Source organism: Euprymna scolopes, chromosome 26 (genome assembly GCF_053919585.1).
Source record: "Euprymna scolopes isolate OS-2025 chromosome 26, ASM5391958v1, whole genome shotgun sequence".
NCBI classification, from domain to species: domain Eukaryota; kingdom Metazoa; phylum Mollusca; class Cephalopoda; order Sepiida; family Sepiolidae; genus Euprymna; species Euprymna scolopes.
Window position 1 is genome coordinate 60,678,025 of NC_136507.1, and position 22,002 is coordinate 60,700,026.

At 33.6% G+C, this 22,002-nt stretch overlaps 1 protein-coding gene and 1 pseudogene across 2 annotated transcripts in view; one reads left to right on the forward strand and one right to left on the reverse strand.

Annotated features, from left to right (window-relative positions):
* The window catches only part of LOC145248106 (potassium voltage-gated channel subfamily KQT member 1-like), a 760,452-nt gene that overhangs the window by 76,760 nt on the left and 661,690 nt on the right, over positions 1 to 22,002 (forward strand). The gene's annotated exons all lie outside the window — the stretch shown is intronic.
* Positions 4,635 to 4,751, reverse strand: LOC145248402 (5S ribosomal RNA; annotated as a pseudogene).

Sequence of the window (22,002 nt, forward strand, 5' to 3'; positions counted from 1 at the left end):
GCCCGACATATAACATCAACAGAAGGTACTTTGATATGACAGGAGCGCGTTCAAAATGAATGCTTCTGTTTCAAGCACAATTGCACCATGATACTTGACTTTTGCATTTTAAATTTTAATTCAAGCCATTATATATAAAAATAATTTTATAAAATCAATTGTAGGTTCTCTACAGTGCAATGTAGACTACAATGTATTGTGGACTAATTCACTGCAAGAGGGCAAGTGAAGCTTTCTCCCTGTGCACTGCAGTGAGTTCCCTACAAGTGCAGACAATCAATTGATTTGATTGAAAAATGGTCGATTGGATCGATTTCGATAACAATAAAAATATTGGAGTGTGAAACATTTGTTGATCATCAATCAATTCCGGGCCATGTAATATATAAATCTTAGACACGTAAATATACATTGTGTTGTTTATGCTTTAATGAGAAATTCGAAATAATTATGTTCTCTGACAAGATATCGTTACTTAAAAAAGATGAGAAATCTCTGTATATGTTATGTTAAGAGGCGTTACACTTTACTTTAGTAATTCATTAAAATAAAACCGGAAACAAATAAATAAAAATCTGAGTCGGCATTTTTTCTTTTTTAACAAAAGCATTTATTACTATTACTCTCCCGTCTCGACACCTCTTTAAAAGTCTCTTGCTACCACATGTCCATCTAACCTGAAGGCGTTTCTCCTTCTTCCAATTGAACACTGGTTGCGGTTGGCCCATTCTCGCCTTCACTTTACACGTCTGTCTTCCTCAGCGTCTACTTTTTCTCCCCAACCATGTGGTGTTTTTTTTTTCTTTTTCTTCAGACACAAGCCCGAGCATACTTGTCAATTTGCATATGCGTTCATATAATACAATTGCTTGCCATCTATCTTTCGGCTGCTGCTGCTGATGATGATATTTTCATACATGCTCATATGCGCTCTGTTACATACCTTCCCTTCCAAAAAAATTCTTTACAAGAATTTAATCAAATCTTCGTGAAGTGATAAAAAAAACAAAACAAATAAACAAAAATAAATAAATTCGACTCGGCTTTTTTTAATGAGTTGTTTATTACAGTTTTTCTTTCTCCACAGCTTAAAAGTCTGTCACTGCCATGTATCCATTTAACCTGGCACTCGTTTCTCTTTCTTCCACCCACATTCCAGCCACAGCCAGCCCATTCTCGCCTTCATTTTACATGTCCATCTCCTTCGGCACAAACTTTGCTTCTTCAGATGCAAACCCTTGCACACTTGCATACATGTTCGAATGCTGCTCCTGCTGCTAATACAATCACTTGCCATCTATCCTTCGGCTACTACTGATATTTTCATACGCGCACATATCTTCCCTTCTAAAAGAAAGTCTTTAGAAGAATTTAATTAAACCTGCTCGAGGTAATAAAAGAGAGCAAGAACAGAAAACCCAAAAGTTAACACAATAAAACATGAATAATTAAATCCAAATAAAAATGTCTTAGTTTATAGTCTGTTCGGCATTTCCATTTCATACTTGTTTCATCAGAAATTCCTCTCCTTATTTATTCTTTCCTTTTTCTCATTTATAAAAATAAAGGAATTCCAACTTATTCTTCCAAATATTTAAAGGCAACGTCTCATAGGTTTAAAGGGAAAATCTCAGTGAAATGTTTGAATAGCAAGGATTTATGTTTTTTAGAGAGGATTTTTAGATATTTCACTGAAGCAGTGTTGAAGTGTTTCAGCTTGGTTGTGCAAGAATACAGTTTCAAATGTTACAAAAATTTTACAAAGCCAGTCAAATTATTGCAAGACCAAATCAGAGTTTGCATAGTCTTTGATGTTTATTGGTCATGAGTCTGAAAATTCACAAAACTGAAACAGGACACCGCCACTTCAGTAATAAAGTCAGTTTCTTGAATCTTGACAGTTTTCATAGCACATATGTTATAATGTTAATTGTGTTTCAAGATAATTTGTACATATATATTTTTTCACCTGAGTTTTTTCGTGTGGCTTTTTTCTTATTCTCTTATGTTAACCCTTGATTCTCTCTGTCAGTCATAATATTTACATCTCGTCGCTCATTGATAGATTTGTACACAACCACTTTTTGTCCCTTATCTATCTAATGCGAGCATTGTTTCTTCACTCGCTAAACTGACTCATCAAAAGTCTAATCACTATCTTCTGCTATCCACAGTCTCCATCTCTATAACCTAGGACTGTGAGCACCCCAAATGTTCACCCCTCCACCACAGCGGTAATGCAAGCCAAATTTCTCTCTAAAACAAAACAAGCTATTTGCTACATTAATATGAGCACGAAACAATATCACTGATAATAATGCATACCCGACCCGTAAGACTAGAACGTTCGTCTTTAACATATGACAGAACTGAAGAAAAAATTCAAAAGTGAGCAGACAACAAGAAAAAGAGCAAACAATTGACTCACCAATGTGTGCAATATCCTTTTTGTTTCAGGTTCTCCACTTTCGGCCGGGTTTATTTTTAAGTCCTTATTTGCGACTGCATTTCTTCCTTTTTTTTTTTTTTGCCCCTCTTTTGCGACTGCATTGTTTATTTTTCTTTCTTAATTACTTCATATTGACCCTTTTTTGATAAAAGGCCTAGTCATGGCGTCCAAAATAAATATATGTAACATTAAGTGGCCTTACATTTTATTTTATTTATTTATAAAAATAAAACTGGAAATAAATAAATAAAAATCTTTTTTCTTTTTTTAACAAACGCATTTACTACCGTTAATCTTTTGTCTTGATACCATTTATAAAAATATCTCGCTAGTAGTGTTGGGATGAGTATCGGATGAGTATCGGAATCAGAATCGTGAATCAGAAAAATCAGAATATTTGGGGGTATCGAAATTGGTATCGGAATCAAAAAAATCTGTACCGATTTTCCGATGCCAAAACAATTCTTTTAATTGTCTTTTTTGTTTGATTTTGTTTAAACCAAAATTTTCCATTGCTGGTAATAATGATAAAATAATAAATATTTATTGATTTTAAACCGCCAGTGAAGCTAAAATCCCCCCCCCACACACACAAATATATTTTTACGTTTAGGAAAATATCTGTACATTTAACTTGTGTGTTACTATGGTAATTGGAGAAAAAATACAGCTATATAGTTTAATATTTAGAGATTTATAAAGAATCAGAATCGGAATCGGAATCGGTAATTGTATCAGAATTGGGAAAAATATTGGAATCGTCCTATCACTACTCACTACCACATGTTCATTTAACCTGATTCGTGTTTCTCCTTCTTCCGACTGCACACTGGCCACAGCCGGCCAGTTCTTGCCTTCACTTTACACGTCCATCTCCTTCGGCATCGACTTTTTCCTCTCTGACCACGTGGTGTCCTTTTTTCTTTTTCATCAGATGCAAGCCTGAGCACACTTGCCAATTTGCATACAAGTTCAAACGTTGCTCCTGCTGCTAATACAATCGCTTGCCATCCATTCCTTCGGCTGCTGCTGATATTTTCATATGTACTCATATGTGCTCTATATTAATTGCAGACATAACTAAATATATATGAAGAAACCAGTGTGTTGTTATTTTTTAGTTACCAAAAATCAGGTAATTGTCTAAATTTAATGAAATATTCAGCATTTTTTCAAGAATATATTTTTCAATATATGTGTAATCTATTGATTATGCAATTGTTTTACACGTAGCAAAAGAGTTAAACAAAAAGAACTAAAAGCCTTACTTATATAAATATAACTGGATTTCACAGTTCAAACATTTCAAAATACAACCACCAGATACAACACGCGGCTCTATACAAACAGACTTCTTGCTCCAAATGTAAAACATGGCAAGGAAGAAGAAAAAGAAAAACAAAGAAACAAAACAACATACTGAAGATGGAGTCTACCTCCAAAATATATTTATGTTATAAATTTCAAACAAGTAAAATATTTGTTTATTTTCCTAATATTCTGTTGTGATTGGGTTTCAAGCGCACTTGATGCGTATTTTATTTTATTCAAATTAAAATAACGTTTCTATATTGAACTCTCATTCTTGACATAACTGGATTTATTTATTCTTACACAGAAATATTTAACCAATGTCAGAAAATCCAAATATGTCAAAATGCAAAAAGGTGGACATAGCAACATATGTTAGAGCAATTCCGAAAACAACTTGACAGAACAAGACATACGTCTAAAAACTAATCTTGACAAAATACAAGAAATGGAAAACACCCGTTGTTGTTGTTGTTTAAGTGACTAAACCAAAAAGGAACAAAAGAGAGAATGATTTGGCAAATATTTTGTCCACTCAGTCGTCAGCCCCAAAAGAGCAGAAAACAGCTAGTATCCTCTGAGTCACACTTTTTAAGTTCTTGACATAGTACAAAACCGTTTTCGAAATCTAGTGGGCAAGAACATTTTCACCTCTTTACTTCCTCTTTCTCACAAAAGAGACGTTACTAATCTAAACAGGCTCCTTCAGTCTTGGACAGACTATGGATACCCACGAAGGGTTGTCTGCGCATGAAATTTTTGTGTCAGGAGGTGCACAATCAGCAACCACACCTCTCCCGAGACAACATTGTTAAATACCAGTGACAAGTAAAGTACAGGACGACTGGAAACAAATGCCGAGATAAATGGGGAGCACATACAGCGCCTAGAATTCCCAAATGGTCACCCATTTGATACTAACCAGGCTCAATGTTGCTTAACTTCGGTGATCTTATGAGAACCGGTGTGTCAACGTGATTATGCTGTGTATGTCGTTACAAATCTATATCTACTCTATCAATATTTGTATGTTAGGTATTCGACTGAGCTTCAATGCATGGTCTCCCTCCCCCTTGTAAAACATTCACAACAAACACACGTCCAGCTACAACAACTGTCAGCATTTTCCCCACTCATTTCTTTGCCTAAAACTAAAGGAAAATTCCAGGAGTTGAGTTTCTTTCCTAAAACTGTCTGTCTTCTGAACACAATACCATAGAGGCTGTGTTCCAGCTTACTATAAGATGGTCGTTTTCAAGTCTAATGTCAATAAATTCTTGTTGAGCAGCCGTCTTAAATAATCAAACCCTATCCAAGTTCCACCATTAATGATGATCACAGTGTTGTTTCACCGTCTATCGAACACTCATATCTTAGAGTGGCTTCCAGGCTTTGATAAGCGGTGCTCCCGCCTCCCAGTAAAAAAACAAAACAAAACAAATGTTAAGTCAACTTCAGAGCCGGGTAAGATAGATTTTAATGCAGTGGGATGAGGTGGGAGTTAACACCTTAGCTAAGAGTGTGCAAGGCATTGTTTTTCGATGAAACCTGAACAGTTACTACTACTCTTGGTCAATCGACCCGGCAGTACTAGTAAGTAAAGGTTAGACTTCCACACTTTTAAAATATTCACTTCAAGGTCATAGCCAGAACCCATTTCTTCTAGTTAATCTAATCTTTTGTTTAGTTCACGGCCACCTTTTGTCCCTTAACGGCTCAACTCCTGTTTAACAAGATTATTCAAGACAATTTTGGCCTATTTTTGTCTCTTAAGTGCTCAGTCACTTTGGACAAGATTATGCTAGTTTTTTTTTTTATTTACGGGGAGTCCTAATAAGCTATGATATGATACATTCGTCCAACTCTCCTAAAGACTAACCCGGTTGAATACTTCAAAACTAGCAGTGACTCTCTTAAGTTTTATCACTCATTCTTTTTTGTTTTCGCTTTCATTCCTTCTCCTGTTTCCCAATATTTTTCCTTTGTAGAATCCTTACAATAATAGTAAGTTTCCAAGGAAACCCGGCATAAAAAAATATTTTACAATCTTATTTATTTATTGACTAGCTTGGGTGCCCGGCGTTACCCGGGTGTTCGGAGGTATGTGTTCAGCAAAAAAAAAAAAAAAAAAAGTAGTAGTAGGCATGTAGGCTCGAACCCGTACAGCAAAGGAGGAAAAGAATGTGAGAAAAAAAAGGTTTGCTGTTGCGTCCATCGCCAAGTGGCGAAGTTTTAAATTAAGGCTAGTCAATCGAAAAGAGGAGATGAATTTCGAAAATATCGTCGAAAAAAGCGACCCCTCCTTGTAGTAAAAGTGCCTAGTTGAGGGTGAAGGAATTAATGTTTTTAACCAATTTTTCGATATTTATCGTCCGAAGGGTCAAGCCTCAAAACGATACCAATCTCGTGTAAATCTGTCGCCTTTGTCGAAAGTTTTAGACATACATACATACATACATAGATTTAAAAAAACAGTGAGATTAATATTATAGATGATGATGATGATGATGATTAAGCATCATTTTTTTTTAATATTCTACACGTATACCACCATTGTCACTGTTAGTTTATTATTTTCAGACTTGGTTAACATTAAAAAAGATGGAGAAAAAGTTATTTGTAACTATAAAAGTATGCATGTTTTTTTTTTATTCTTCAGACGATTGTTCTCATCCTGGGTGTTAGTTTCACAACGTTTCGGTCGATGTAACCATTCTTCAGGTGTATCTTGTTGAACTCAGGAATCTTTCTGTCAAACTCGGAAATTTGTTAGGTATTTCAAATGGAACTCTTTATAATTAGGCACAGATTTTTTTAGTTCAACAGAAAGTCTAAAGTTTGACAAGACACACCTGAAGAAGGTCGGAGGTTACATCGACCGAAATATTGTACAAATAACACCAAGATGAGAACAGTAGTCTGAAGAACCCCAAAATTACGAATAATCAATCCTGATTTTAAAAATTCAGAAGCTTAATAGAAAAGCATTATTTTCATAAACGGGTGCTTATTTTGAGATTGTTAGTTTTTTTCTATGCAATTATTTCATACGAAAATGCTGAAATTATTTTTCCGAGTGTTAAATTGAACTCGATTTATCTTGATGAAAAATTGCAACCATAACTATTGAGAATGCTGTTAAAAATCATTTTAAAATGAAAAACAAATTTTTAAAAATCTTGTTCTTTTTTTAAATTCCTATTTATTAAAATATTTTCTATAAATTTAGGTCAGCAAGTGTTTTTTTTTCTATTAAAATATCTACATATATGGATAAGATTTTCTCGATTAAACTGAGAATTTTTTATTATACCCAAGAGCACTAAAAATATATTAAGCCCTTTTTCTTATTATTTAATCAAGTAGAATTGTCAGTTTCAAACATGAATTATCTGCAACTCTTGACGATATCATTATGAATCAAAATCTACTCAAGCGTTAAAAAGAAATCCTACTCTATCTGCAGGGTTTCTGTAAAGGAGGAAATGATCGGATTTTGAAAGAAACAGAAAGAAAGTGCATTTTTGTAAGACGAAGGAGGGTGAATTTTTTGTGAGAAAGACAAAGGATTGGTGCAATTTTGTAAGGAAGATGAAAGAAGGATGTATTTTTGTAAGGAAGATGAATGAAGGACGCAGTTGTATAAAAAGAAGGAGGAAGATATTTTTTCTAGACAACAGGAAGAGAGGATCCGTTTTTGTAAAGAAGCGGAAAGAAGGGCTACTTCTTGTGATGAAGAGGAAGGAAGGGTCCATTTTTTGTTAGGAACGAGAAGGAAGGATCCATTTTTGTGATGAAGAGGAAGAGATCTAGTTTTGTATTTATGTACAATCCTCTAAAATACTGATTTATTTTAATAGAAATCAAATGACAACTCAACCGAATATTATAAAACTCTCCTTGTTTTCTTTTTCTTTTCATCTCCTTCTGAAAAGTAGTTTTGAGGGCTTCAAGAGGTCACCAAACTCTGGTTCATGATCTCAGGTTCGGTGACAATACTTGTATTTGCATGATTCAAACGTAAAACGAGTTGTGATACAATTTAACTCCTTTTTGCAATCGAACCATATTTGACTCAAATAAACTTCATTATATGCTTGTCTTTCCCCCCAAGTTTCAGACTTGAATGACAAACAGTCGCTGTTTTATTGTCATTCAATGAAAAACACATTTCGATACAGCATGCACAAATATCAATAACTCTGACACATTCCTCTCTTATCGCTGTTCTGATTTGAATTGCAATAGCTTTCTTTAGTTCCACAATAGTCTGAGAGGTTGTCTTGAGAGACATTATCTTTGAGGTAACTTCACAGATAAGAATCTGAGGCGGTCTTATGACCCAATAAGTAAAACCCATTTAAGTTCACACTTCCTACGGGTGAGACGATCACCAAAGTGTCTAGACATATACTGAAGTTTATTTTTATCAAATAGTATTAAATTACATAATTGTGAATTTTATAAATTACTATCACAGCTACCCGGCATTTCCCGAGGAAAAGCTGTAACATAACTTTTATTTTATCTTTACTCTTAACCCATTTTCTTCCCACTTTCTTCTTCAATCAGCCTATTTCTCTCGCTGGACATACACGCACACACCTCGAGTCAGCGTAAGGAAAATAACTCTGAAAAAAAAAAATCATAGTTATTTTCCTTGCATCATAACATTAAAAGATGCATGAACATCTTGAAAACATTAAATGGTATAAATGGCTTTTGAATCCCAAATAATGAAATCTTTTATTTTTCAAAATTTTAGATACAATATATCCAAAGTTATGCGTATTAAGACATGTCAACTTTTTAGGTGTTTGTTGTGTATTATCAAGTTTAAGCCGAACATACAAAAATATATTTGCCCTTTTCATAATAGATTCCATGAATAGCATTTTTTGTGGAAGTAACCCTGTATCTTGAACTTTTCATTAAAAGTTTGCAAAAGTTCACAATGTATCTCATAATAATAAGCTGGACTGGGGCAGGGATTTCAGTTGATAGTTATGTCATGGAAATGACGCATTTTGCCTGATAAAAACAAAGATGAGATAAATATTTCCGGTGAGGAGGCCAGTGGGCAAGCAACCAATCATGTTTCCTTAGATTTCCCAAACAGATAATTATCAATGTAATAAGCTTGTAATAAATAATTAAGAGTAACCGCCTTTATTTGTGATTACCTCCCCTTTGGAGAACTCTTCTGTTTGTACGAGCAGTATCAAAGTCGCTATCAAAGAAAAAGCAAATGTATAATTATGAAGGTAACATTGCTTGTAATAAGTAATGAAAATCCTCCTCCCTTATTTGTGATCATCTCCCCTTTGGAGAACTCTTCTGTAAATACTAGCACTATTAAAGTCTCTATCAACATATGTACCAGCATTCCTAGCAGAATATCCATGATTGTTTGGTGAGTATTTGCTAACTTCAATTACTACGAGATAGGTATTACTGAGAATTCTGTTAGTCAAGAAAGTGTTAGTAATATCTAGTAAGTAGTTAATTAAAATCTATGTTAAATTTGTGAGCAAGATTGCTGGAAATTCATGATTAAAACTTGGTGGACAAAGTTAGTCATCATCTGAAGTTGAGTTGCGTCACATATGATCGAATTATAGGAAGAATTCTGACAGTGGTCAATGGCACGGACTGAAAACCTGAGTGTTCCAAGTTCAACTCCAGTTTGTTCCAGAGAAACACTTTCACCAAAACCCACACTTGACCTTGTGTCTCACCATCTGGAGGGGAGGTAAATAAAATTACAAAAAGGATTCTGAATTTTATTAACGATTCTAGGGGTGTTATTTTCGATGAATGTGGATGATTAATCCTGCATATATGAAAGACGTTACAAAAGTAATGCCTCCTATTTTTTCTATTCCTCCTGAATGAATAAGAGAGGACTACGAATTGCATTGCTATTATAACTGGACTTATGCGTCCCTGCCTTGAAAGCGTCATCTCTCTGTTTCAGATATTGACAGTGTGACACTCTAAGAAAGCAACCCCTGTTAGGGACATGCATCAGAAACAAAGATGTGTCATTGAATTCCTGACAAAAGAGCATTAACAATGATCGTAACTATGCAAAAAAATAAATTCTGGAGCACAAAAGGTCGCTCGTTTTAATAGTACCACTCCTGTCTTTGTAGCTTTTCAAACCGATGTTGAAAGACTTTAATTTGATTGTTATCATTTTGAAATTAATCAAGGCGATATCTATAACAGGTCTTGCAGACCATTCATCTAATGCGCACGATTGTTAGATGAACATTCGGTGACTCAAATAACGACGCGATAACTATTACTGAAAATAGTCCAGAACGGGTTAGTAATATTTAGTAAATCGTTAGTTAACATTTATATTAGATCTTTGGTTGTCAGCAAGGAAGTTGTTTATTGGTGGAAATCGCCTGAAGTTAGCAAAATAAAGTGGTTTGCTTGCTTGAATCAGAGAAAATATAAATCTAGCAGAAAGGGAAGAGGGTCATAGGGAAGCAGATGGTCATGTTTTTTTAGATTCACCAATAATGTCTACATGATTGATTTTGTTGTCAAGTCAAAGGAAGACAGATAATTAAGAATGTAATATTGCTTACATCAAAATCCTCAACAGTAAATAAAACAAATCTCGATAGAATATGATTTGACTTTGTTATTATTTTGCAATAATAAAATAAAAAATAAATAAAAAATAAATAAATAAATAAATAAATAAAAAATAAATAAAAAATAAATAAATAAAAAATAAATAAAAAATAAATAAAAAATAAATAAATAAAAAATAAATAAAAAAAATAAATAAATAGGTGACACCTGTAACAGACCTTGCAGCCATGTCAGTAACATCAATCTTGGTCAGTACTCGGTGAGTTACTATTTATAAATGTTAGGTGCTTCATTTTTATTTTTTATTTTTTTTATTTATTTTCATTTTTATTTATTTTATTTTTTTAATTTATTTTTATTTTTATTTATTTTTATTTTATTTTTATTTTTTATTATTTAATTTTTTATTTTTTGTTGTCGTTGTTGTGGGATGATGATGATGATGATGATGATGATGATGATGATGATGATGATGATGAGCACCATCATTCATTCCTTTCAAATGATTCAGATGATTTTTTTTTACTCTTGTTCATCCCTATCAAGGTATACAGGGTGACTAAAAAAAAACGGGCCCCAACTCTAATTAGGGCCCCGTTTCTTAATGTTAATGTCCGTTGGTCATAACTAGTTTCTTATATTCAAAACATCACATCAAAACACTAGGGTCTTATAAGCAACGTTGAACCTGGCCAGTTACAGATGCGTAATCATTAAGGAACGCCAATCGCTGTATGTAGAAGGGCGTCGACACTTCCGACATACATATAAGGTTCATCTAGTGTTTGAGAACATCACTTTTAAAAAAATGTGCTGTAATAGTTGCAATAATGGCAGAACACAACGATTTACAAATCGCACAGCTTTTAAAGTCGCCTGATTTTTCGTTTTTAAAGTTTACAAGAAGTTAGATACATATATATATATATATATATATATATATATATATATATATATATATATATATATATATATATATATACTTAGTTTTATTTAAAAAAAAAAAAAAGGATTCCAGCAGAGTGTTCTATTACAGGGTGACCCCAAAAAATAAAACGGGCCCCAACTCTAATTAGGCCCCATTTCTTAGTGTTTTGACCGAATGAAATGAAACTTTGGCCATAACTAGTTTATTATATTCAAAACATCACATCAAAACACTAGGGTCTTTGCCCTTTTTTTATCCGTTCTGCAGCATATGTTTTAGATGGCCTCCATTTAGCTTCTTTTTTTTTTTTTTTTGGTCACCCTGTATTACCACTTGGACATGCGGTTATAAATGTGTTGGTATTATTAGACAGTAAAGTTCTCAGGAAGAATTTCCAATCGTTATGTTCTCCTTCATTCAATTCTTGTTATCAAACCTCAACGCACATACGTCAGAAACTTACTCATGCCAAAGAGTCCCATTCTCTCTGACACAGGCTTTTTATTTGAAAAACCGACTGCATCCCATTTGCATATTTTTCCCCAAATCTTGTTACATCACGTGACCACCAGTCCATAAATAGCAGGAGCGGCCATCTTTATTTATTTATTTATATTTTCCCTTTCCTGAAACGGACGGCACGTTGTACCAGGTCAAGTTTGTACTATTTTTAATTCACAGGACATAAGGAACTGCTATTTAGGACCATGTCTACTGGGAACTATGTGAAGAGATGAGCGAGATGTCTTTTCATATTATATTTAAACTTCTGCATGTTAGTACAGTTAGGGAAGCAATGAACAGGGAGGGAATTCCAAAGTCTAGCAGTCTGAGAGAAGTAGCTATTAGAGTACAAGGCTTTCCAGCATTTAGAGACCTCTATAATGAAGGGATGAAATTTTGCTGCTAGAAGGTATTATTGTTGGCATTCGTTTCCCTGATGTCTTTCTAGTTATAATTCTTTTTAGAAAGTTGGTTGGTTGTTTTTGTTTTACGGCATATCAACCCTTTTCAGGTTATTTAATGCCGAATCCTAAGATTGGGAAGAAAATTTTTTTAATAGAATATATTTGTTGTTTTCAAGTCCATTTCTATTTAACCCATAGTTGAGACCCAAACAGGTACTACCACTCCGGGTCAGAGTGGACCTGGGAGCAATAGCAATTAAAGGGTGGCTCCACACTCCCCAAAGCCCGCAAGCTGGGGCCTCACCACTGGATATAGTTTAAGGTCATATCCAGGAACTTTTTAGAAAGACATTAGGTTCTTATTAGAGGGATCAAATGAAGGTTGCCAACATCTTTAAGTGAAAATGTTTTTATGAATTCGAACTTCGCACACCCCGGTTGTCAGTCTGTGTCATTTCCCACTTAGCCACTGCCACTGCCACTGCCACTGCCACCAGGTGGTTTTACATGTGAGGACAACGACACTTCCCTGAAAAAAAAATAACTTCACCAAAACCATTTCCTCTGACCATTATATACACGGGGGTACTCCTTGTGTATTCGGTATCCACTGGGAATTTCCTTCTGAAACTCACATGTGAACGAGAAGGTTTGAGCCAGTTTAATTCGCCCAGAGTGAATGCCGACTCAGTACAAGAAGATATCAAGTGCACATGTTGATTGGGTCAAATGTTTTTTTGTTTTTTTTTATAATCAAATTCAATGATTTCAATTTGACTGCTTCATTCTGTCTAATGAATCTGAAAAATTTGCTTGCTTTGAAATTGTTGATTTCGAATTTGAATTTTTGTATCAGTTTTTATTAAAAAATATTTGATATTCGTTCTAACACTTTGATAGATTCCATGGTAAAAACGAAAATTAGTTTTGCATGAATAAATAAGGGCGGATTTTCTTAAAATGTGTTCTTTCAATGCGTTTTTGCAATGAAAATGTTATTTCACACTTGAACGTGACATACCAAAAAATGTTATTTCACACTTGAGCGTGACATACCAAAAAATATTATTTCACACTTACCTGTGAAATACCAAAAAAAAAAGATTATATTTCATACTTAAGCGTGACCACTAAAAAAATAATATTTCACATTTGCACATGACAGACCAAAAAAAAAAAAACGATAGTTCACACTTACCTGTGACAGAGCAAATTTGATTGCAACAGAACAATGTAAATTTTCATACCAAAGAAAATATTATTTCTCTCTTAAGTGTGCCTGATATAAAAAAAAAACGCTAAAAGACCAAAGAAAATAGCATTTCACACTTAAATCTGACAGGCGAAAAAAAAACAATTTCACACTTAAGTATGACATACACACAAAAAAAAAAAGCTATATTAAATTTAAGTATGACAGGTCGAATAAAATTATGTTCCATATTTAAGAGCAAGAGACCAAGACAAATGCTATTTAATTTGAACATGACAGACATTATTTCACTCTTAACTGTGACAGAGCCTTCAAAGTGTTCTATCATATTTGATAAATAAATAAAAAAAAATGCTATTTTGCACTTAAGTGTGATAAGCCTGTGGCGCAGTGGCTAGAGGCATTGAATCTTTACGGTTTCAGGTGAGTATTGTCTGAAGATAGTGGTTTCAATCCGTCAAAGCTGGGCAGGCGATTAGTTGGTTAAAATGTGGTGAGACAACAACTATGGAAGGCAGTAATTATGAAGGATACAAGTTAAGAGACTCAGCATTCCTATCCTGTCGTGGTTAACCACCTGACAAAGTCCAGAGGAATAGTTGGCCGAAACGTCGTGAAACAACAACAACAACAACAACAACAACTATGAAGATGAGGATAAATACGTAAATAAACAAACAAATAAATAAATATACAAATTACTCATCTCAAAGGATTCCAATAAAAAAAAAAAATCTTATTTCGCACTTAGACTGGCCGGTGAACAGAGTCTTTTATAAAAATACATAACTATCAGATCAACGCAAAAGATTTTTTGCTGGTTTCTAAAAAAGGACATTTTAAAGCATTGTAATTGATTTTATACATATTATTAATACTTAAACATATCACCATGATTGATTTATAACTTTTTCCTTTCAAATTATTAAAGCATTATTCATATTTTTCTACAATATCCTCACTCATTATTAGGGCTGTGACAACAGCATATTCTTTTGATTGTTTTGACTCTTGAGTATATATCCGTTAATATCTTATATGTTTTTTATAGAGACTGATGTGGTTCTCGATTGATTGGCTGTGTCTTACTGTGTCGGATATATACTCGAGAGTCAGAAGAATGAAAAGAATATGCTGTTGTCACAACCTTACTCATTATATATAATTTTTTTTTTTGGGGGGGGGATCCTTTGAGATGAGTAATTTATATATTTATTAATGAAAAACTAATTTTCGTTTTTACCATAGAATCTATCAAAGTGTTAGAACGAATATCAAATATTTTTAAATAAAAACCGATACAAAAATTCAAATTCGAAATCAACAATTTCAAAGCAAGCAAACTCTTCAGATTCATTAGACAGAATGAAGCAGTCAAATTGGAATCATTGAATTTTATTATTAAAAAAATCATTTGATCCAATCCACATGTGCACTTGATATCTTCTTGTACTGAGTCTAGACTGCTATCCTCATCTTCATAGTTATTGCCTTCCATAGTTATTATTGTCTCATCACGTTTTGGCCAACTAATCCTCTGGCCTGCTTTGGGTAGAACTGAAACTGCTATCTTCAGACAATGCTCACCTGGAACTGTAGAGATTCAACGCCTTTATCCACTGTGCTAACTATGGAAGGCAGTAATTACTGAGGATACAGTTAAGGGACAGCATTCTTATCCTGTCACAGTTAATCACCTGAAGAAGGCCAGAGGAATAGTTGACCGAAACGCAAATGAAGGTAGCCATGTTGGCTTGTTTGTATTCACTTCTAAGTCGAACCCCGAGCTCGAAGGCCGGGTGAGTTCTACTGAGTCCCAAGAGAGAAGTTGGAGGCGACAGGTCCGTGCCACGTGGAGTTATTGTCAGTCCAAGATCTAGGAAGAGAGAGAGAGAGAGAGAGAGAGAGAGAGAGAGAGAGAGAGAGAGAGAGAGAGTGTGTGTGTGTGTGTGTTTCAAATTTACTTTGTTTTCTCATGCTTTATTTTTTAGTTTAATAAATCTCTTACAGACAAACAGACATTTACATAAATTATGGCTATAATAATTATGAAATTTCATACATTTTTAGTCCATTAAAAATGGACGAACGTTATATCCTGCTAACTAAGAATAAATTTATGCCAAATCGATAGTTGAATGAGGTTTAATTTATGCTCATTTTTGTATTAAATATTAATCTTTATAAATTCGTAATCATGCAATCGACGAATACTATTATACTTAATTCGCTACACCTTATCATAGCAAAGGTCCATGCAAATTTCATCTAGCCCGGTCGGTAGTTTTCGAGAAAACTTCAAGAGTAAACGTGGTATTGTGGTTACTAATTACTATTAATCCCTAACTCTGCATCGAACTGATATTATAATACTTATTTCACTACACCTTATCATAGCAAAGGTCCAGACAAAATTTTAGCCAGTTCGGTTTCATAATATCCGAGAAAAAGTGGAACGGACGGAGAGACAGACAGATAGACAGAAATATAATATAGATTATATTTATATATAGATATAATTATAAAACTCTGTGAACCGGGCAACCGCCCTTGCTTGCATCTTGTTTATAAAAAAACATTGCTGTCATGGAAACCAACTTGTATTTAATGAAATTCACACTCCTTTCCACATTCCAACCACATGGAGTACAAATAAACTTCAGTCTTTGCTTAACTTAAACCTAAACGTAGATTCCATGAACAAAGCTTCTTTCTTAGAACTGCACGCCTGCGGAATTGTCTTCCGTTTTCCTGCTTTCCAGCTGGCTACAATATAGTCGTCTTCAAGTCTAACATAAACAGGTTCTTCGTGAGCCGTTCCACTTGTTAACAAATTTACCGAATTTCCATTACTAACGATTACTATATTGTCCAATTGTCTACTGTACACTCTTTAAACCTTATCCTCGAGTGGCCTCTTGGCCTTGATAAGTGGTCATGCCTATATAAAAAAAAAACAAAAAACAACAAACAAACAAACTTGTAGACATAGTTTCAATCATAGAACTATGTTTTTGTTATCTTTTCATTTCGGTTTCGATTCTAACTGATGGCACTCAAATCATATATATATATATATATATATATATATATATATATATATATATATATCATGATTTCATAAGTAATATATATATATATATATATATATATATATATATATATATATATATATTACTTATGAAATCAGGATTATATATTGGGTACACTATAGTATGAAATAATTGACTCTATAACGATAAGTACGAAATCTGCATACATTAAATTATTATATTTATGTTTATTTTACGACCGGTCAACGCCGAGCGTCCTTTTTAGTAATAATTCAAAATTACGTGTAGGCAAGAAAAACACAGATATCTTGCCTGGTGGTTTTGTTAAGACGAACATTCTTACAATCGTGAGATAATACGTTATCGAAATTGGGTTAATGGGAGAGAAGATGGAACAAGGGGTGGGAGGAACCATGAAAGAGACCTAAATTCTGAAAGGTCTTTTATTGGCATCCGACGTGACTAAGTAAAATCAACTGGAAATGTATAAGTAATCGAATCTTCTTTCTACTAATTATTATTTACTGTTTAATGTGCATCTGCTATTTGTGAAAGGTTTGCTCGCTTATTTGCCTATTGGAAATATAGACGTAGGGGAAAAATCACTACTCTATTTATTGAGGTTTACAATGAACGTGTTATTGATATTAATAAATTTATGGAATATTTTAAGTGCCTAAATATTTATTCATATTATGTATAAATGCGTATCTGCGAATGGATTGCTTGTAGTAGGGTGATATGTAATTACAATGAATGTCCTGTTTAATATATATATGTATATATACAAGGTGTCCACAAAGTCTGGCTACATTACACACGTATATATATATATATATATATATATATATATATATATATATATATATATATATATATATATATATACAGGGTGGCCACAAAGTCTGGCTACATAATCTACAGGATGCTTCCATAAAGTCTGGCTACATAATGTAGCCAGACTTTGTGGACACCCTGTATATATATATATATATATATATATATATATATATATATATATATGATGATGATTGCAACGTCTTGTCAGACGAGTGCCACTCCCTCAGACATTTAAAATCCATGAGCCCAAATGCCTGAGGGAGTATCTATACAAAGATGATGTTACAGAGTCTTAGCTTTGTACGACAGCTAAATCTCTCTCTCGGTTCAAAATGTTGAGATCCAGCAACAAGCAAGAGCAAGATAGCCAGCAACAAATTAAACTGCAGTTTATATATATATATATATATATATTAATGCTGGTATAATAGAAACTGGTGTAATGAAAACTAAAAATTATGAACCTTGTGTTTATTGCAAATCTGTACATCCGTAGATCTGAATAGAATAAGTGCTGCAGGAATAATGACACCGATTGAAAATATTCTGGCAGATATGTGGAGTGAGTGAGATGATTTAATGTATAGAGGATGAAAGTGCTTACTACCCTTTTTGTGGGAATACATATATTGTCGTCTTGTAAGGTTCTGCATAACATAGGGAGTTCTATACATAATGTGTTTTATTGACGTGCATATATATTTGATCATCTAGCTATGAATGTGCCTATTAATCGTATAGTGATTATTTAAACAGGACATATAACATTATAACATAAAGTGACAAATAACAGTCTCTGATGTTTTACATCGACCAAAGGTAAAACATACCTTCTCCATCTCGGGTTGATCTTGATTTGACGGATCCTCAGAAGTTTCAAACGAATATTTGTACGACCTTGGTGGTATTTACAGCAGCTTTATTTCGGATCTTTCTCCCCAGTAGAAAGCTGTAACGCTGCTTCTAGATTTTTACTATTGACATTTCCCCTACTCAGAGCCATTACCGTCCGTGGACCATCTTTCTCTTTCTGACTACCGACTGAGTCTGCTATCTCTGACTCCCAACTCTTGACTAATTGATACGTATATTTTTAAGCTATCTCGTCACGTCCTTTTGTTTATGTTTTAACATTCTTTTTCACCAAGTTAATATTTTTGTTTTTGCTAGTTAAGAAAACCAACGTTCTTTCTATTAAAACATTTTAACATGAATAATTTTATCTGTAAATATTTATTTCGCTATTATAACATTGTTTCTGACATTCTATTTTTATAAATATTAATAACGATCATCATAATCGTCGACCGGCACATTTTTAGACATTTCCCTGCAAACATCTAACACTATAAGAAAGTTATTTTGTTTGGAATAAAAGTAATAATTTGTGAACGAGAACGAAGCGTAAGCATAGTTTTGCGAAACACGGGATAAGAAATGCTGTATGTGCTGATTGTGAAAGATTTGTTTAGGATATGTTTATTTATTTTAATAATGCAAGGAAAAAAAATCAAGATTATTTTATTATATAGAAGACTAGCCTGGGTGCCCGGCGTTGCCCGGGTGTTTGAAGATATCTGTTGAACAAAAAAAAAAAATGGTAGTAGGTAGGCAAGCTCGAACCCATACTATGAAGGAGGAAAATAACGTCAAAAAAAAAAAAAAAAGAAAACGTGACGCACCTATCGCCAAACGGAGTGACGAACGTTTAAATTAAGGCTAGTCAATCAAAAAGGGGATGACTTTCGAAAATATCGGCGAAAAAAAAAAGCGACCCCTCCTTGTAGAAAAGTGCCCAGTTGAGGGTAAAGGAATTAATGTTTTCAGCCAACTTTGCGATATTTGTCATCCGAAGGGTGGAGCTTCAAAACGATATCGATCTCGTGAAAATCCGTCGCCTCTGTCGAAAGTTTTAGGGAGACATACATACATACATACATACATACATACATACATACATACATACATACATACATTTAAGCAGACAGGTGAGATTTATATAATAGATTAACAAGATAGACAACTGTCTTTTATATTATAACATTATTATATAGCAGCCCCTGTAGAAAATGAAGGAAAATACATTGTGTAAATAACTTCCCAAACATATGAATAATTGATATTCCTTCTCTTTTCATTTCTCTCTCTGTTTTTCTCTCTCTCTCTCCCTCTCTCTCTCTCTCTCTCTTTCAACTAATATAACATGCTCTTTTACATCCATATATCAATGTGTTTGTATTACTCTCTTCCCTCCCTCGTCTGTCTGAATGCTGTCTACACAACTGAATAGCTTGGGCCTTTTTCTCTCTCTTTTCCCTCTGTCTATTTCTCTCTATCACTCTCACTTTCTTTCATGGCTTACTGTCAACTCATGTAGTACTCCGTATCAACTGATTTAACACGACAATTTTAACCTTTTCCCATGCATGAACATGTGTGAATTATTCTATTTTAACTTCCTCCATGTTTCAATTCTTAATTCACGCCCACCTCTCTTTCCTTCTCTCTGAATATGTATGCTTTTAGCTGCGGCTGAACACTATCAGCTGTGTTGCTATGGAAACTAACTAAAGCTTGAACAAACGCACTAATAATAAACAGGCATCTCACTGGCTTTCTGTATTTGTCTGCTTGGCTTGGAATTATATATAGAACTTAATTCTCTTTCCTCTCGACGAAAATATTTGGTGGCCTCCAGGTTAAATACCGGAGTGCAAAGTTAAAAGTAACTTTGTGATTGAATTAAAACCTTTCAACTGGCAGTAATTATCAATTCATGCACTGATAATTGCATAAGCATAGTGTCCGTAAGTAAAAATAATTAAGATTTATTCATAAAAATAGTATTATATATATATATATATACTCTCGAATAAATTATATATATATATAATTTGAGGTTTTTATTTTCCATAGGTAAGGTAACCAGATATAACGAGGATAATACAAGAGTGCTCAATACTGAAGTAGAGCAAGATATATTTTCAATTTGTTTTTAGCATAAGCGGTAATGTGTTGCTACACAGTCATGAGCATGTTTCGATCATCTCGCATTTAGTAACTAGAGAACTCTTCAGGCTGTCATATAAGTGTGATTGCCTGAAGAGGTCTCTAGTTACTAAATACTAGATGACTGAAACATGCCCATGACTGTGTAGCAACACATTACTGCTTATGCAAAAACAAACAAAAATAAAAAGACATAGTCTTATCAATTCTGTAACGCACATGAAAACAAGACACATTTCATTTTAAAATGCTTATAATAAAAAGAAATGCCTGTTATCACAAATCTTCACCAGAGTTCTATTGGGAAACAAAAATGGCATAAAGGAAATTGAAAAATTAGAAAGAGTAAAATTAAATTTGTTTTACCGTCAGTGTGGTAAAATTCAGACAAAATACTCTTATTTATTCTTACAAAGTCAGATACTTTATTATTACCTGAGTGGGATAGGATAGGATTACTGTTTTAATGGAATCGTTTTCTTTCTTTTTTTTTTCTTTTTTTTTTACAGCCAAACTCTGGTCTTTTTTCTTTGTAAAAGCTCAGATTAAAAATTTTTCTTTGCAAAAAGCTCAGATTAAAATTTATTAGAAAAAAAACACATCCTTTTTAATATATTAAAGTACAGAAAAAACGTATAGGTTTGTCCAAAAATTTTATGAAAAATCTTAGGTCAGTGCAAAAGTTTTGCCAACAAAGCTTCTTTCTTAGAACTGCACACCTGTGGAACTCTGTTCCGTTTTCCTGCTTTCCAACTAACTACAATATGGGTTGTCTTCAAGTCCAACGTGAACAAATTCTTGATGAGCCATCCCCTTAAGTAATCCAATTTATCAAATTTCCACTGCTATCGATGACTGACATGTTCCTCTTGACCACTGTACACTCATTAACCCTTATCCTTGAGTGGCCCTCTGGCCTCGACAAGAGGTGACTCCTTTGTAAAAAAATAGAAAAGAAAAACTATGCCTTTTTGAAAATCTTTATTCATAACAATGATGAATTTGGCTCTCTGTAACTTGATTCCATTTGTCAAGGAGCTTATAAATGCCTCACTTGTAAAATTCTTTAGATTGCTGTTGTAAGGACGAGTATTATAATGATGGAAGTTGACTCCCTTTCTGTTGACTAAAAATGATCGTTTTCGGATCAATATAGATTAGAATATTGCAGCAAATATAAATGATGCTTTTATAATTTGAAAGGAAAAGTTATAAATTAATCATGGTGATATGTTTAATAACAATAAGCATAAAATAAATTCGATGGTTTAAAATGCCCTTTCTACAAACTGCCAAAAATTTTCGCAACAACCTGATATTGTTTCACATTTCCCCCAACTCTTTATCTGTGTCTAAACCTAAACGTAGATTCCATGAACAAAGCGTCTTTCTTAGAGTACATTATTTGTAGCGTATTTCTTTTTCATTTATTGTTTAGGGTAATTATGCAAATCCCCAACAAATTGTAAAACTCTGTGGATCTTGCTTGCTTGCATTTTGTTTTTATTGATCCGGCGATTCCATCTTTCAAAAAAAAGGGGATGACAGGTGAATATGCTTATATATGTGCATATCAGCATGGCTCAGAGACTAATGAATGAGGGTGGAGAACCTGTATGTATTGATTTCGATTCGTAATACGTAATCTGCATGAATTAAAATATCATATCTAAGCTTAT